Source organism: Lissotriton helveticus, chromosome 8 (genome assembly GCF_964261635.1).
Source record: "Lissotriton helveticus chromosome 8, aLisHel1.1, whole genome shotgun sequence".
In the NCBI taxonomy this organism is placed as follows: domain Eukaryota; kingdom Metazoa; phylum Chordata; class Amphibia; order Caudata; family Salamandridae; genus Lissotriton; species Lissotriton helveticus.
In genome coordinates this window covers 762,950,533-762,968,873 of record NC_136069.1, presented here as the reverse complement: position 1 = coordinate 762,968,873, position 18,341 = coordinate 762,950,533, and positions in this window count along the sequence as shown.

Genomic DNA, 18,341 nt, shown 5'->3' with positions numbered 1-18,341 from the left:
TCTACTTCAAATATTTTCATACCTCTTACATAATTTGCAGACTATTTTGGAGATGGACAGAAAACCAATAGAGAATTTTTTGTGGTGCCCATGAACTTATTACTCTGTACACAGTTTTCAGATGCTTCATAGACATTCATAGACATTTATGTGGTTTATGTGTGTGTGAGGTTACGTGGAAATGCTGCATGCTGGGACTAAGTTATTTGTGCTACATATGGGTATTGACATTCGTAATAAAAACATCTAAGGTCATATTTATAAATTGATTAATTTTTGATATATGCTATATGTCAGAACATTTATCAGCAGTCCCAATATTCTAACCTCCAATTTATTATACTGTTCTAATTGGAATGAGATGCAGTAGGATACTCCTGTGTAATAGGAACATTGCTATGATCATTAGAGACCACCCTATTTTGACTCTTGCTTGATGGTACGCAATCTTGCCTTCACATCAGTCCCTGTCTGGCTCAAAACCCCCTGTGATCTGCTCACTGAGCTGCTATGAGAGATCCATTCACCCCTACCAGGCTAAACATATTTGCATGGTGCAACAAGAGAAGTTCCTTTATTAATATACCTCTTAAAGACCATGCTTAGGATTTCCTGCTACAAATGGTGAGGGTGCAAATGTGGGTGCTGAGCTCACATGTCGCTTACTGGCTTTTGTCCTCAGTATACTATAGCAGGTGCTGTGACCAGGCCATGTGCAATTTACATAATGATTCATGCTCATTTTGTTTATTGTTCACTACATAGCGTAAACTGCGGGACACTGGCATTGGCTGGCGTGGTTGATTTTTTCTATGCTCCATATGGTGCTAATAAAATGTGTACCGCTGAGCTGGGTAACGATGATACCTATTTATTAAGGTGACACGAAGCAGAATAATATGCAGTGATAATCACAAATTAGAAAAAGGTTTCTATTATTAGTCAAGTATGGCTGGTAGGCTTTTGGGTAGATATTTGCATAATAGCTACCATACCAGCAGGAATATGGCTCAGTATTTATCAGTATCATAAATCCCCTGTGATGCTAATTCGAAATTTCTAATGTGTTCAGATGCATGAGCTGTGGTACCACAACTGGGGTTGGCCTCTGGCAAGTGTACAGGTAAAACTTCAAGGAGGAATGTCTTTTGCACCTTCTCAATTAACTTAGAGGTAGGTTCTTGTTTAAACCTATTAACTTTCAGTACAGAATCTAGGATTTCTTCAATGCGGTATCACATGAGCCTATTATGTGAGGACTACCTTAGGGTTCTGGAAACATTGTGGACCCTTAACTCGCTGAGGTTTATGGAGGAAGAAATATAAAGACTAACAAGATTGACTTTAAGTTTTATTGGCAGGTAGTTTTTCGATAAGTGATGCATTTCTGAGAGTCAGGACCCACCACCAGTGCTGTGCTGGATGCAGAGGCTAGAAAACGTCTGTTAAAAATGTGAATGGCCTTACCCTTAAGAAGAGAGAATACTTTGGGAGAATCTTGGGCCCAGATGTACAACTGTTTTTGCATGCTCAAACGGGTTTGCAAACCTGTTTGCGCATGCAAAAACAGCATGGGCCATGTACAAAGCCTATTTTGCAAATCACAAATTTTTGCGACTCGCAAAATATTGTTTTTCGACTTGCTATTAAGAAGGGGCGTTCCCTTCCACATAGCGAGCGCAACCCCATGTATGAATGTTTTGCGTCCGCTATTGTGGGTGAAAAAGACTTCCACTTTGCAAATACAGGGGGAAATAGCTTTTAAGGTCAGGCAGTGGCCCCAGGGACCATTATCTACCCTTAAAAATTAATCGAAAAAGTTAAACTTTTTTTTTTTAAATGCATCCCGTTTTCCTTTAAGGAAGATGGGCAGCATTTAAAAAAATGCTTTATTTAAAAGTAGTCCCAGACATGGTAGTCTGCTGACCCCAGCAGGCCACCATACCTGGGAGGGCCTGCCATTCCCAATGGGGTCGCATATTGCGAGACGCTCATTAAAATTCATGAGCTTCTCAATTTGCGACCCCATTGGAAATCGCAAACAGTGTCAAATACACTGTTGTACATAGGAAATAGCCCCTCGTAAATTGTGAGTCGCAAAAAACTCGCAATTTGCTAGGCACTTTTTTCTTGGTCGTACATCTGGCCCTTGATGCGCAAAATGGTTAGTGTACTTGTAATAAGAAGCCTATGGATACACCTCCTTATATGTTGTTTATCTATGAAAATTGCAATGTACTGAGAAAACTTTTTATTGTCTGTTACACAGCTATCTAGGAAGCTTACTGTTTGGATGCTTGAGATCTTGTAGTACTTGAGCGTGTCACAGTAGTAAACGGCGTTGGTGTTCTTATTGAGAACTATTTTAATTATTAATTAATTATATATACCTTTGTTTTCCTGTGTCTGTTTTATCTTATTTTACTTATTTATGTGGACTTTAGTCTAAAAACTATTGTAAAAAAAGTAAATGGTCTTTAATGCGTCACTTAAATGTTTAAACTTGAGAAAATTCTTGCTGAAAATTGATAGGCATAGTGACTGCTAATATGGTGCTAAGGACTTCTTTATGCGATTCCTGGATTTGGCTGTGAGGGTAGTGGGGCGGCTAAATCTATGATGCCGACTGATATTCCAATACCTAATACAATGATGTTGAGTTATTTCTCCTAAATGAGACGAAGACACCGACCTGGGAATACTGGTTCCAGTCCACCATTTTTTCCCCCATGTGCAGGAATAGGGCACCACATGAGGATCTAGGGGCCTGGAGTCACAATGAGTTTTTCCCATTCTGTGTCTGTGGAGAAATGCATTGATACATAAGTGCCTAGGTTCCCTGTTTCTGGGATTGGATTACTGGGTCTGGTATTTATGAGCACGCTAACCTCATGCCCCTAAGAAGGGGCTAAGATAAGCAATTGGAAAAAGATTACTGCACAGACCTGTCTACTGAATAAATCGTATTTACACCTAGATGCATGTATACACAGGTTTTTGGAACTAGTGAAGGGAAATTCACCTTGAAATCGTGTATGTTATTAGTTGTAAGTAACCATCTATTTCCTGTAAGTATATAAGTGACAACTCCAAAACTCAAGATATCTCTTATTAATATTGTAAAAGGCACCAGTTTCTGGAAAAACATAAAAGGCGCTCCATGAACAGATTTGTTTTAATTTGTATTGTTAAAATAGGGTTGAGTAAGCACACAGTAATGACAAGAACACTGTTGAGAGTGTGTAAAATGTCAAGTGGAAGATCTTTAATCCAGAAAGGGAACAGTTTTTTTTTATACGATTAACATACAATATTATTTACTTGGAATTAGGTCCTGCATGCTAGAATTAGTGGGTGGTGGAATTGTGTTACACAATGGTATGTTTCATGAATGAGCCACATCCAGTCAAACATACATCATGGTAGGATAGATACAAGAACATGTGACATTCCAACAACATTTGCTGAAACGCTCATTCATATTTGGAAGATCAGGTGGGTCTTTGTTGATATAGTGGAGGACACATGCTGAGTAATTTTAGGAGTTTTACCTTTCTTTATACTTGTTTTTTTGTTATACTGGCCTGAAACGTTATTGTTCCTTTGCCTAAGTATCTGGGTTATGCGAACAAACGTACTTGTGTGTGCGCATGATGTCTGTCAGCCGTTAATATGGTTCCTATTGTACTATGTAAGTTTTTCTCTTGTATTGAGGTGTAGAAAAAGGTAAAACAAATACCTTAAACAAATGGAAAGTGTGACAATAGCAAAGATTATAGGCAATTACCGCCTATCAGAGAACATCTTGAAAATATGTACGAAATAAAAAAGAAATGTAAAGCACATCGCTATGCATTCTTCTCAGTTGAATAGGGGTGGATTTGTGAATTTGTGCCCGACTTCCTGAATTAGGTAAATTGACATAATGTCAATTCAGCTTTTATTAAGTGTTTGCCAGGCACATTTTTTCAATCAGACTTCTTGATTTCTTTTCTCACAGGAATACATCAAATGCTGTCTGACCTTGCGCAGCCACTGATCACCAGCTAGAGAAAGATGGTTTTAATAAAACAGAATTAAGACCATAACAACTTCCTCCCCCCCATTCACCTCAGCCTGAGGTGTATCCTGCTAGAGCTGAGGAAAAATGATACTGCTGAAAATGTTGGTTTGCTGATAAATGTGAGGAGATGAGCAACAAAATGATTGCGTTTGGCACTGTTGGTAGTTTAGGAACGGGTTCAAGCCCTGCTTCTCAGAGAGAAAAAAACGTCAAAAAAATACACTGCTATTTTTTACGGATGGTTGGTGTGCGAGGGGGAAAGCAATGGCTAGCATCACAAAATAAATACACTCTCCCAGTTCCAATGAAAAAAACATTCCAATCAAACCATTTGCAAATGACAGAAGCACACAGATAACCAGAATACCAGTTACTATACAGCAAACTAATTGTGGACTTTGGACCTGGAAATTAGATTTGGATTACTTGGGATACCAGCATTTGAATGATATAATCAGAGTTCCAGCTGTCCTGGGAGACAGGGAGTGATGGGCAACTGAAATACAAAGTAGGGCACAACAAGAAAGTGCTGCCCCATCCTGCTAACTAGAGACTATAGGCTCTCTAGTTTAGATCAAACCATCACTATTTGCACAAAAAAGCAATTAATTAAAAAGGCTATTGGGGGTTATTACGCCTCTGTGTTTGTAAGAGTATCTGCTAATATTCTACATTGACGTGATGCGACAATGCTTTTTGTTGTGTTATTTTTTGTCCCCTAATTGAATGTGAGAAAGTATCATTTCTATGTAAGGTGGTGAATATGGTTAATGTAATCTCGTAACTTTTGATTGCTCTTCTATGTCATGCAATACATAGCTAGGTAAATTAGTATGTCAATGTAAGTCATTGTGTTCAACTACAGTACATGTGCTAAAAATGTAACATTTTTTATGAATGCATGAAAGTTAATAAAGAAACCAAAGGGTCGGTGTGAAGTACTTCTTTCACCCTCTTTGACATTGCCAATTTCCCCGGCAAGGAAGACATGCTGTTGACAGGGCTAACCCGCTTGGACTGCAACTATGAGTGTCCCTGGAAGGCTATGCGATATCAGATTTAACAGTTGTGATTAGTTCCACCTATTATAAGGTTTCCCGAGGAATGCAGCATAGCATGCAGACTTAAGGCCCTTCTACACCAAAATCCACATTTCCTGTTATTTACTAGACTTTTCCCCTTAGTATAGTTTGGCCCTTGCTGACTTGCTGAAGTGTCCCTGGGAAAAAGTCTATGGGGGCAGAGATAATTGCACTAAATAATAAATGGGTATTGTAAACTCTGCATTACTTAATTTCCAATGCCCTCACCAGCAGTGTTTTGCACGAGGATCAGAAAAAGCAGAACACGCTCGTTATCAGCCCTTTAGAGAAGTGTCCATAGTTAGGCCATCCGCGTCTGTCTTTGGGTTAAGGGCATAAATACATTGAATGGTATCAATGGGTTAACCCTATTTAAACCATCCATGTGATGGTCTTCAAATTATTTTGCTATTGGATAGTGTCTGATTGTTCACCTGCAGAAGCGGACCCCTCCCCCCACACTAGTGCTAGTTCATTGTACATTACAGAAAGAGCCAGGATAATGGAGTTACACTCCTATAATAACCCCTGCTCACCACCTTAGTAGATTGACACAAGCAATCAAGCTTATCTTATAGGAAGTGCGTAAAGTATTTGCACATAACCAACAGTAACACCGTAAAAGCACTACAAAAGAACACCACACCAGTTTAGAAAAGTATCCAATATTGTTATATACTCAAAACTAGACCAAAACAATAAAAATCCACAATACATTAATCAAAAAGGTATACTTTGCAAGAATACTTGAAAAACACAGTTCGTATGAGTCGGTAGCTCTGTCCGGAGCTACAGCGATACTGAAAACAACAGTCTAACAATTCCAGCTGACTGCGTCGGTACAGGCCAGCAAAAGCGTGGACAGACTCAGTAACAGTACCTTTCTCACTGCGACTGACACGGTGGTGCGAGCCGGTCGTGGCAACCAATGTGGTTGCATTGCAAAATGGATGAGGTGCAGGGTGCAATGTCCTCTCGATGCGGTGCAGGCACCAGTTCCTTGACGATCGTCCAGACGGCTTGGTGAGACCAAGGCTTATGGTGCAGGGCGAGATGGTGCTTGATGCGGTGCTTGCAGGTTGCAGTGCAGACGACAGAGCCAGTTAGCGGGAGCTGATGTCGGTCGGCCCAGACGGCTGTGTGGTATGAGGTGGTGCATTGTGAAACTTATGAGCTGTGCCCCAGCCACAATGCAGTCACGGGTGTCAAAGTTAGCAGCAGAGACGGCATTGGTGAGACAAGAATGGTGAGGTGAAGCGAGGCGGTGCAGAGTGCAGTGTCCACAAGTCCCGGTGCAAGCAGCGGCTCAGTGGTGGCAGTCGTCATCGTTGGTGGGACCAGGGTTGAGGTGCAAGTAGTGGACTGTGCGGTCTGCAGTGCCATCAGGACACAGAGCCAGCGATAGAGTTGGTAATGGAGTCAGTTGCGTTTCCTTTCTCTGTGGCAGATGAAACAACAGTTCCAGAAGCGGTACCCAGAGGTTGGTGAAGTCTTTGCAAGCCCTGAGACTTCAGAACAGGAGGCAAGCTCTATTTCAGGCCCTTGGAGATACTCAATAAAGAAGTTGCAGAAAGTTCAGTCCAGTCCTATCACTGCCCAAGACAGAAGCAGCCACTGCAGGCTAAAACAGCCAAACACTCAACAAAGTGGTAGTTCCTCTCACAGCTTCTCCAGCTCTTCGTCTTGGCAGTCTTCTTAGTCCAAAAAGACAACGTGGTAGTTTCTCTCACAGCTTCTCCAGCTCTTCATCTTGGCAGTCTTCTTGGTCCAAAAGGGTTGTAAAGTTCTGGGCCCCAATATTTATACCACAAAAAAATCCTTTGTTTTCTGGAGGCAGAGAGTGTCTTTGCACAGTCAGAACCAGTTCTGTCCTCTCTGGTGCAGCTTCCTGGCAGGAAGTGGAGACAGCAGTGTCAGAGGCAGACCAGGCCCATTCAGGTGAAAGGAAATCTCCTCCCCCTACTCAAAATGCAGCCCATGTCTATTCTGCCCAGCCCTGACCCATCCAGACTCTCTAGAGCCACTGCTCCTCCCCAGCCCCTGTCACCCCAAAGCCAGACAGTCAATATACATCCTAGCATAGGCACACTGGATGTCTAAGCAAAAAGAATACCTACTTTTTAAAATTGGTATTTTCAAACCCAGAATATAAAAATCACCCTCACTAAAAGATGCAATTTAACATTCTGAGTTCAGGCATACTAAACTTTATTTTCCTACCTTGCTCCCAGGGGTAGTTATTTTTATAAGATGTTATAAGCAAACTGCCCATTCTACCCTATGGGAACAGGTAGCCATGCAATAGTGAAAACCAAATTGGTAGTATTTCATTATCAGGCCATGCCACACACACACCAGGGCAAGTCCTACCTTTCACATACACTTCACCCTATCCACAGGGGTACCTTGGGCCTAACTTAGCGGTGACTAATATGTAAGAAAAGGGAAGGGTAGGGCCTAGCAAGTGGCCGCACTTACCAAGTCGACATGGCAGTACTAAACTGTACACAGATACTGCAGTGGCAGATCTGCGATACCTTTTATGGGCTACTCATGTGGGTGGCACAATCAATGCTGCAGGCCCACTAGTAGCATTTGATTTACAGGCCCTGGTACACTCAGTGCACTTTGCTAAGGACTGACTAGTAAATCAAATATGCCACTCATGGAAACAGCAATCCATAATAACAAGTTACACAGAGACCATGTGCAATTTAGATCTGATCAGCAGTGGTAAAGTGCCCAGAGTCCTAAAACCAACAACAGCAGGAAACAATAGGAGAAACAATAGGAGAAAGAAGCACAAATTTTAGGGATAACCCTGCAAAAAGGGCCATATCCAACATTTGAGTGCATAAAACCCAACAATAAATTAGTGTTGACTCTACTTATCACACTGCTGCTTGATAAATAAACATAGTGCGGTAAGGCAACATAATCTAGACTTGTTGGTGTATTTACTTTACTTCAACGTCATGTCATAAAAGTTACGCTACGATGTAGTACAAATTAAAATCTAAGCTTATAATTATTTGTCAATTAAACAAAATGTGAGTTCTTAAGTCTTGCAGTAAGCACCCTGTTAGAAATGGTTAGCCACTATTCTAGGAGGTTCAGAATAGAACTCTCCTCTGATGCTTTACATTGCCAATGTGCAAGTGCAGACTGCATTCTGAATGTAAGGAAGCATTATGTATTCTACCATAACAGTGAGCTGCAAGGATGAAAAGAGATGTATGCTTACATCCAGCAGATGTAATCAACTTCATTGCGCTTTGGAAGTGTGAGAGGCATAGATGACAAGGAGTGCTTTACGCCATCGGGTTTGCAGTACATCACAGGCTTGTAGTCTGTTCTCATATGAGATACCAGCAATGGAAAGAAATTGTCATATTTGAAAGATGAGTCTATGCCAGAATGCTTCAGTAATTCTAATTTGCCCATGATAAATAGACTTTGATGTCAAGAGAAAGGCACATCCAGAGGATATACGTGTTACAGGGGGCTTGTAATTTTTCACCCTACAATGCATCATCTGTAATGTAAGGTTTAGTCACTTCGCCAATGTTTATATTCATGAATTCCTTTATTGCTCATCGTCACGTTGTGAATTCATTGTCACACTATAATTCATTTTTCCTGTAAAGCGTTTGTAATCTTCATCACTATGTGTAAAGGATTTTGCCACCACCATTTATAATTTGTGAAAAATCAAAACTTGTTTGTGTTTGCTTTATCTTGAACGTTTTATAATGAAAAGTTAATCTGTCCTGAGTTGGGTGGTACCACATACGCAAAAGCCCCCTTGTTCTTTTGTGAACGTAAAAAAACTTTTGTTGGGAGTAGGCAGTGGCCCAGGGGACTACTGCCAACTCTCAAATGATATATATATTTTTTAAATGGAGCCTGCATCATAAAAAAGTAACTTTTTTGAAAATTTGATCACCGCCATGATGGTCAACTGACCTCAGCAGGCCAACATCCAAGGGATGTCATCCAATCGTAGAGAGTCACACTTTGTGACCAATCCCATGAATATTGGTGACGTTGGTTGGATTGCGACCCGCTAGATTTAGAAAGTTTGTGAACTGACCTATTAACAAATAGGTCGGTACACAAAGTTGTTTTCAATTTGTAAAAAGCCAATGTGCAATTTGCAACCTTTGATTGAGGGTGGATTCTGGCTTCTGGCTCTGCAATGCTTTCTCCCCCTAGGGAATTGCAGAATAGCAACTGTGCTCCTCATCGCAGCAAGACCAGTTAGGGTGGACCCAGGAACTTCAATGGCTTCAATAGCTTGTAAAGGGCCGGCTCTTGTGCAAGCAAATGTAAGGTGAGACCTAGGGAAGGCAAACCTTTATTCCCCTGCCAAACTGGCTCCGAAACCATTGAGAGGGAAGCTAGCCCTAGAATCAGGTTTGAGTGACAAAGGAGGGGGCTACTCACTTCCCTGGTCACACCTCTAGGCAAACACACCCCTTTGGCACAAGGGAGAAAGGATTAACTTGGATTTTAGAAATAAGGTGCACTGTGGGATTTCTTGAAGTAGAGCAAACAGGATCTGCTTAAAAGAGTTGGGTAGGGTTATCCCTGGCAACTACCCCTTTCTCTAGGGGAGAACCGGGAGTCAGCCCCACCCATTAGCTAGTGCCAAATCTGGACTGCCTGTCTGTGAAGGACTGGACCTGCTCGCTCCTCTATCCAGGTCAAAGAACTGTGCACCAAGGGTCAGTTGGCTAGCCTCTTGTTTGACTGCAAGGACACAAAAAGTTGCAAGAGGCCGTTTTCACAAAGTGACCAGTTGACCAGCACCAAGTGGTCCTGGACTAGACCATGCTGGTACCCTCTGATAGAATAAGACCTGACCCCTAAATGCTGGTCCTGGAAGCCCTAGAAGTTACTCAGATGATCTGATCCAGAAACCTTAAAAATGTGGGACTTTGAGCTCCATAAAAAAACACTAAGGGCGCAATTATGAGTTTGGCAGTGTGGGAGTGGGTCGCCACGCCATCGCTGGTCTCCCACATTGCCAAACAGGATCGCCGGCCATTACTCAGATTACGAGTTTCCTCGTAGTCTGTCGAGCACTTCTTTGGCATTCCCCTGGCATGACTTGGGGAACAGCAATGTCCATTCCTGCATGGAATGGACTGTGATGTTCATGCCATGAAGGAAAGGGGGTGCATGTAGACCGGGGTCACACCATGTGCCTCCTTGCATGATCCCATGGCCTGAGGAAAGTGAGGAAACTCGTAGTATGAATGGCGATGCTGCAATGCTACCGCCAAGCATATTGCGGCCCCATTAGTACCAGGGGCCAGGGATCGTGGATCCCTAGCGGCTGCAGAGGTCCCATGGCGGTCCGACCCCAAAGTTGTAATACGTTTTGTCGGACCGCTGGTGTGCACCGCCACCACAGACCGCCAAACTCAGAATCAGGCCCTAAGTTAGAAGGTAAAATATTTGACTGCTATGAACTTGCTTGGTGTATCTGACCTGCGCTCCATCATGGTCAGCTTGATATTGCACCTAGGTCTCAGTCTATCACATTCATAGACTATCATTTGAGCTCAGTGCTTTTTGGAGTGAATTTTATTTAAAACTTCATGTATCCAGTTCCCCATTAGATTTTTATCGTTTTGGTGTCATTTTATTTATTACACTTTATTCTATTTTTCTAATTCAGTTTAGCATCTTTATTGTGTGGCCTTTTGACTTAATACAGTTTTGTTACTGCATACATACTTTACACATTGGCCTATGTTAAGCCTGTCTGATCTTTGCCATAGCTACCAGGGAATTGATTAGGTTAATTTAGTGACTTTGGGGTTCATCCTGAGAAGTCAGTGATATTGTTCCCTAAGGTGGGTATCCACCCCCACCCCAAAGACTTATTTGCTGTTTAACATGTATCATGTTATAACTATATAAACTGTGAATACGGTTCTAATATGAAACTCCTTCCCACCCTGGCAAGAGGCTATAGTAATTACCTTTCCTAGATGTATCACCCCAGATTTGTAAAGGAGGTAGTGGGGTGTGACAGGTGCAGTGCTAAGAAATAAAAAGTAAAGTTGCAGACAGAAAAAGGTAGGTCTAGAAAACTGCACCTAATACTGCTTTTCAGGGGCACTCTGGGGAATGTTTGTGAATAAAAAAGAAAAGCTGAAAGGTATGCTCAGACAGAGGTATATATACCGCTTCGTACTTGTATTTTTGTCATGTTAATAGTTCCCATAGTCTCGTTTCATGTGGTATCTGATACCTTGGCCACAGATGTCACATATTAAACTAATGTATTCTTCTGTGATAATTATATACAATGGGCATGAAAGTCCCTCTTTAGCAACGACCTACAAGGACTGTAATGAATCATAGAGTGTGGGTTATTTATTTGATTTACGTGCGAGCATTAAAAATTATGAAATGCAAAATCTTAGTGCTGTATACCGGAATTGATTGATTTTTACACAACATGAAATATGATTGTGCATATGTTTAATATAAGAGATTGCTGATTTCTTGTCTTCCTTAAATGACATTCATGTTGTTATTTTGATTGTAAATACTGCAATTGTATGCTTCATTTCCAATTAATTAATTATGTAATTACAGATTCTGTGTAGGTAATAATGCCACTGTCCAGTTCTGAAGGAAGATTATATAGGGCAAGCTCGTTGGAGAACCATTTTCACACTCTTGAGAGGCCTGCAAAGGGTGAATCTCAATAACCATGTATATCTTTCTCTGTTTTGCAGGAGCCATGTACTCAAACCCAGTGTTAATGACTTGGAACATCATCTGCAAATCATGACTGATCAACATTCATTTTCCTAAATAAGCTTCTTGCTGATTCCCCATGATTAGTAGAGCAGCACTTTCATTCAAACTATCTCTGTGTGTGCTGGTCTGAAGCCTGCCAGCCAATCTAACTGACTGTGTTCAAATGTGTTGTGCTTCAGGTTTGGCTTGCTAGCCTCTGGGCATTGCAGCACTGCATTCAGTCGCAAGACTCTGGCCATGCCTTATGTCCCTAGATAACTGATAGATCTTGACGTGCTTCTCCTATATAAATGTAGTTAATGCATGTGCAATAGGCCACCCAGGTCATCGAAGGTTCAAGGTTTAATTTCTTCTCTTGGCAAGACCCACAAGGGAGGCAGCTGAGGAGAAGTGGTGGTGTGGCAATAGTAATTTTGCTGGCTAGCTGGCTCACAAAGGGATGAGTCACCACTGCTGTTTTGATGAGTGGTAACTGTGTTAGATAAAGTAATTTACAAATAAACTGGACAAACACATGAAACCTTTTTCCTAAGCTATGGGCATTTTGCTCACATTATATTACATGGTTAAATTTTCTCAGCCAATCAAAGGTTTAACAGCACGGCTAACATTAGCCCATGAGCTCCAGTCCACATTCTCTGACTGACTCAAAGTGATTTGTATTTTACAACCTCGTTCTGTAGTTTCAGCCTGAAAATAGCGTGTGTATGCCAACCTAACTATGACCTGGGTAAAGCGTCCTCCCCAGCCTGGGTACCCACTAATGACAACGCCGCTCACGGAGCTTAGTATAACACATCTTTATTCATCTGAGTGCAACTGAACATTCTAAACCTGAATTCACTACACTACGCTCTATCACTTACGTCACAGTTCTACGGAGTCCATCAGGGTTCCGTCACTGCTTTCTCACAAAACACTAAGGGGCAGATTTATGAAGGCCTTGCGCCGCCGGTGCGTCACATTATTTGACGCAACGGCGGCGCAAACAATGCGCCCTATTTACAACGTGACGCATCTAGGAGATGCGTCACGTTGTAAAGCCCTGCGCCATAAGGAGGCGTTCCTGCGCAGGGGGGGCGTTCCTGCGCAGGAACGCCTCCTAAAAGTGGCTGAGTGAAATCTATGAGATTTCACTCAGTCACTTTCAGGACAATGCTGCGTCAAAACCCTGCGCCTGCTTGAAGCAGGCGTAGGTCTTGACGCAGCATTGTGGAGATGGGGCACCCTCGAGCCTTGCTGGAGCTGCGTCGCGCTTGCGGCGCAGCTCCAGCAATGCGCCACTTTTACAGCACAGATGCGTCACGCATCTGTGCCGTTTTTGCCCCATGGTGCGCCGCATTATAAATGCGGCGCACCATGGGTGGCGGAGCGGCGGCGCAGGATGACTGGCGCATCCCTGGGGATGCGCCAGTCATCATAAATCTGCCCCTAAGGGCCTTATTTATGAAAAGTGACGCATCGCTGCGAGAAAACAGTGATGCGTCACTTTTCATTGTGCCCTCCTTGCGACCCCAATGATGCGTCATATTTACAATATGACGCATCATTGCGCAAGGACTTACAGATACGTCAGTATTTCTGACGTATCTGTAAGCTCAAAAGTGACGCATTGCTGGAGTATGTCACAAAAGTGACGCAACTCCAGGAATGCGTCCTTTCACATGGGGAAAGCCCCATGTGAAAGGGCTTGCTTCAGTCTTATGCCTGCTGTGAGGCAGGCGCAAGATTTTGACGCAACAGCGTCCTAAAAGTGACGCAGTGAAATCTCATAGATTTCACTGCGTCACTATTACGAGGCTTTTTGCGGGGGAACGCCCCCTCTGCATACATTATACCTGACGCAGGTATAATGTGGCGCAGGGGTTTAAAAAGTGACACATCTACCTAGATGCGTCACTTTTTAAATATGGCGCAACAAGGCGCATTTTTTACACCACTGGTGCGTCACAAAAAGTGACGCACCGGCGGCGCAAAACTGACGCAAGGCCTCATAAATGCGGCCCTGAATCTCCCCCCTGTTAAATAAAAAATGACCATTTATTTTACAAATATATACAATCATAGCTTCTGGTGCTCTGATCAGCTGAAACAATAAATAAATAAACATCTTAAACACGTACCTGTGTCATGGTTTGAAATGCATTTTGCATTTTGTGGGCTATTTCTTCCATTGAATACAGAGTGCAAGCACAAGCTAGTTAATCTCTCACTACCTTCCTGTGAAAGTGGATTTACTGTGCTGCCTGAACAAACTTTTCAACAATTAAATGTACTTGTACGACTTTCAACAATGTCACATTTCTGGTATTACTAAAACTATTTACAGAATTTCACTTTCATTATCATCTCAAATACACATCAATCTTGACTTTCATTTTGAGCATAACATTTATGCACAGCAAGCTCTAAAACAAAGAACAGTTCTTGTCAGAGCCTTCTTTTTACATTAACTATTTGCCTAGCATCCTTTGAAAACCTATAAACAAAGTTCAATGCCTGCATTTTCCTTTTCCTATTCAACAAAAATCTCTGGGCAAAAACCCATCTCTAGGATTTCTTGAATTCAATGCAGAATACAGTGGGGTAACTGATACTGTGACTCAGGAGGATTAGAGTGCCACACAGAAATTACTGGTGAGGCCTCACAAGGGAGGCTGCCACTCTCTGTTCATCCCCTAAGCACAGTGTTCTCTCATCCCCTTCAGGGGACGAGAACAGCACAGCAACACACACATTTTGTTCAGTTCATGAATAGCTTCTCTGTTGCTCTCAGTTGATTCTCTTATAAAAAGCGTAAACTATTTCCTTTTTCTTTTCTTTTGTATTTTAAGTGGGGAAACTTCGGAACGGGAGCCCTAGCTCACACAGGCAGGCAGTCTCACATCCACCCAGCACTTCCTCCCTGCCAGTAGGGGAAATAGTTTCCTTTTCTTTGCCTTCCATCCAGGCTGCCACTCCTGCACCATTGTTCCGGTGTTTGAGCAAACAAAAGGTGGACCTGCCCTTGTCTAGGGGTTGCCTTATGCTCGGGCACCCCCAGAACTACCTTCAACTGTCTTAGGGGCTTTCTGAGCTAGTGATCATATCATCCCCACTCTGTCTGGGCAAAGGACAATGTAGAATGTGGTGCTCTCTCTATTGGCTGATCCCTAAGCACTACACCATCTCGGGGGTTGTTAACAATTTGTCTGATGGTGTTTGTCTATAGTCCTGGTCCCCCAGGGCACTCTCTTTGGCAATATGTAGTCAATTGCTGAACATAGTATGGATATTTTAAGTTCCACACCCTGGAAAATGCCACCCATGAGCATCATAATTAAAAGTAGATATCTATAACTGTTCAGCCATTTGACATGGGGTTTTGTTGTTGGTACTTTTGGTGGTGCCCTCCAGCAATACCATGTTATTTTTAGGACTTCCCTGGTTTTCTTAGTGCTCCTCCATTGAACCAGACATTCAGGGACCTTCCCCCAATTCCTATTAGCTTCATAGACCTGAGTCTTCCAACAGCGGCAACAATGTGGGTTTCAAGGCAAATTACAATGCCTGCCTATGCTCAATCATCTTGGCTACTAGCTGGTTATGTTTGCATCTTGCAGGAGTCTGGGATACCCCTACCAAGGTCACCTCCAGCCAGAACCACTCAATAAAATCCAAGGGGAATACTCTCGATTAGGGTCCCCAGCATGTTCATTGTCTACTCTCCCACAGAGAGAGTGAGAAACCAGTACCACTGACCATGGAGACACAGTTCACAGAGTTCTGAGAAGAATATTGTGGAGCCCATGCAGGCAAAAAAGTATCTCCCTTTTGCAGGGGTTTAAAATTAGAGGTGAAGAGTTTTAGATGTTGTGCAGCTCTATCCATCTTAAAGATGTGACATAATTCCTCCATCTCCAACAGGCATTCCCAGAAAGCAGCCCATAGGCTGACAAACACACCTGTACATACTCTTAGAAATTTTCAAATTGCAGCATCGAGCTATGGTCTTCATTGGTCATTTTCCCAAGACTTTAAAGGGAACCTCTTTTTGTGACTGATGCCAGAGTTCTATCTATACCCCTTTAGCCCCGGTGCCCTGCATTGTCATTGAGTAACATGTAATCATCTATGCAGATTTTCTTCCTGCCCCTTCCTCTACCAAGCAATGGCTAGTTCCACCCAACTGGGCATTGTACCTAAGGATGACATCTAACTAGAGTGGAGATGCATGGAAGTTGAAAACCCAAAATCACATTTGGGCTCACTGATGGAATTATTGCAAACATCCAAAAGTTTAAAGGAACATAAGAATGCTAGGCAAAAGGACTATTTTATTTGTGTCCTTGAGGGAGGAAGTCATGCAATCAAAAATTATATTGTGTGAAGTTTTCACCTGTAGTGTAAACAAAGTGAAGGACTATATACTTGTGGTGTAGTACAAAATAACTAGAATATGTATTTGTGTACTGCAGTACACATGATGTGAACCAGTTTCTGTGGAAAATCATTGCATTTGCCCTTGTTTGTGCATGTTTTATTTTTGATGCAACGTATAGACAGGCTACCTTACTAGACTTTGATAAAAAAACCTTGAGTGTTTACGGTCATCCTCCTACAGGAGCACTACCTTGACGCATAGTAGTACAATGCAGACTTGGCACTATGAAAAGGCCATATGTCTGGTGCAAAACACCTTCTGTGCAAGAAAGTAAATCTCTATGGCTACTTTGCACAGCTTTGTGTCACCCACACACCAGCATGAAGCTGTGGTAAATATGGATCCAATTGTTAATTTGGCAATATCTGTTAGCATATGTAGTAAAAGAAAACAACTCCTGGTTGCTTGCTTCAGCATATGGGGATATGAAGACATAAACAATAATAACAAAGGTTTAATTCATTTGCTGTGTAAATATCTCCATGATTATATTGCTTCACACATTATTATGCTTCCATGAAATAACTAGATAGTGTTTCAAAAATGCAATTGTCATATAATATACTTTAGCCTTCCTCACAATCAGGGTATAAACATTTGTTTAACATTTGTTTCCTTATAGCGCTTTCAGTGCTCATGTGGAGCGATTACAATTATGGGATTCCCTCTGACCAGAGTTAATATCTTCTATGTTCCATTACTTCTTTTAAATTATAGGATTTTGGAAATAGCTCCTGTTTAATACTCCTTAACTCCACCTTCCTCCCACAGTAGGATTATTGATAAAAGAATCCAAACATACCTCTCACCCTCCATTAATTCTATAACACCTAAACACCCACATTTAATACGATTGGGTGCCACAGTCAGAGTTTGCTTTGGCATAAATTTAAAGTTTACAACATTTCTTAACACACCTGAAAAAGAATCATATTGCAGAGAGTGCCTTCCTGTCATAATTACCACAACTAAATATCCCTTTTCTTGGGGCTAATTCCGAGAGTAGGAGCTGTTTTTACCATGATGACCTTGCAATGGATCCTGTTTTCATGTTGTAAAATCCTAGTCTTTATCTTTGTTTGTCCTATGTATGCTAGCTTACATGGGCAGCATATACAGTATTTCCAATTTATTTATTTATTTTGTTTTGGAACTCCTACGGAGGTCCACAAAAACACACCAATTATTTAACAAGACAAACATTGTATACAGTTCAAAATTCCTTCCTTATGCATTACTATAACATTATATAAAACATAGTGAGAAATGTGCAAACAATGCTATAATACGTAAAACAATCACATGACCGACCGATAACATTTCTTATATACAGTAGTTTGTAAGGAAGCAATGTTTTGCTTAACGTTGCCTTGTTCAAATGTTTTGGTATTGATCGTTAAGGTGCAAGCCAACCAGTTACCATAGTGACCCAGAACTGGAAGAAGTCCCAGGACAGTCTATCGTGTTGTCAGTGTGTTTAGACTTATGAGCCCTAACCAGGCAATCTCTAAAGCTGGGGCCCCTTTTATAAAAAAAGTGGAGGATTCAGTGAAACATTGGGGGTGAACAAGACGTTCCAATGCTCTTTCATACTTTTGATCAGTTTGTTACTGATTGGGCAAAACGTTGTTACGCAGGTAGCTTAGAAACAGGTTTTCTGTTTTTCGGTACCATACCCACTTGAGGGATCACTTTACCAAGCGGCTAGGGTACCCTCTATCTTGGAGTTTTTTTGACGCCACTTGTACCTCCTTAAAAAAGTCTTCTTTGAATTTACAATTAAGTTGAATGTGTAAGAACTGCCCATAGGGGAGACTATCTCGCAAAGCTCTAGGGCGGGAGCTGGAGGATTGGACTATCGTGTTTCTCTCAGTCGGTTTTCAGAACAATGTGGCATACAATTGGCCATCCATAGTTTTGATTATAACACCCAGATGGTTAATGTGTGTGTTACTGTAATGGTACATAAATCTAAGGTCCGGTTGGCAGT